Genomic DNA, 1,351 nt, shown 5'->3' with positions numbered 1-1,351 from the left:
TTAAATAAATAAAATAAAATAAATAAATCAAAGTTGCGGGCATGCGAACTGACAAGTATTACAGCCATCTGCCATTTAAGTGGGTTTATCTGATGTCGCAAATTCTCCTGATCAAATTAAATTGTTTCCTATGCGTTATTTTTAAGTGATGTTTCAAGATCGGCTTCGAAGACTTTTACTTACATTTGAGGTTGAGTCTCCGGGTGCCTGCATGATGTACGCTTCCACAAATGCTGCAGTTATGTCGAACTCATTTTTCGTGTTTGGTTTTATACTTACCGCCAACTCACCTCATCGCGTTCATCATTCTTTTAATCGGGCTTCTGCAGTTTGCTGATTAGGTGATCATTAGGGCTGGGAATCTTTGACTCTCACGATTCGATTCGATTACGATTTTTGGATCTACGATTCGATTCAGAATCGATTTTCGATTCCCGATTCAAACGATTTTCGATTCAAAATTATTTGATTGACAAATGATTTCTGCTTCAATTTACAGATATGCACAACATTGTCATGATCTACTCCAGTCTGCTTTGCAAGACAAAATGACAAATAGAGACATTAAAGTGTCTTTTTTTTTGTTTAAACATTTATTAATTTTGAATTGTAAGTCCCTTTTTCCACAAAAACAGCATGTGGGCTACAACTGACTTTCCCCCTTCTTCTTCATTTCTAATTTAAATAAAATCGATTTTTGGATATTAATATCGATTCGATTCATAAATGAGAATCTCGATTCTTTTATGAATCGATTTTTCTAGTGATCATTAGGTTCAGCTGTGTAGGGGAAAAATTTACAACTTTGGTGGCGTAGAAGAAGAGCGAAGCCGTGAAGGCTCCGAAAGTTTCTTCGTTGCAACCTTCGTTCGCAGCCCGTTTCCATGGTAACGAGGTGTTCACATTCACCAGGGTTTACGTCAGGGGTGTCAAACATAAGGCCCGCGGGCCGGATCAGGCCCGCAAAGGGGTTTAATCCGGCCCGCGAGATGATTTTGTAAAGCTTGAAAAAAAATAAAATAGTAATGTTGGATTAATTAATCAGCCGGCCACAATCAAAATATATAAAATTTGTAATTTCACAAGCAGTCCTCAGATGAGCAATGCAACTTGTACAGGGGAATCGTCCAGGATGTCATTATTTTACACACAACTTAAAGGTACAGTTTGTTTAATTACTATTATTATTATTATTATTTTTTATTTTTTTATTTTATTTTATTTTTATTTTTTTTTAATCATAGACCAACAAGCGTGTTAAATACGACACAAATTCAATTACTCGTAACACAAATAGATATGACAAGGATTAGCATCTTTATAATGTAATATAATATAATAATAATATAAT

This window comes from Festucalex cinctus, chromosome 17 (assembly GCF_051991245.1).
Source record: "Festucalex cinctus isolate MCC-2025b chromosome 17, RoL_Fcin_1.0, whole genome shotgun sequence".
NCBI lineage: Eukaryota > Metazoa > Chordata > Actinopteri > Syngnathiformes > Syngnathidae > Festucalex > Festucalex cinctus.
The sequence above is the reverse complement of the archived record's forward strand: the minus strand, read 5'-3'. Positions refer to the sequence as shown.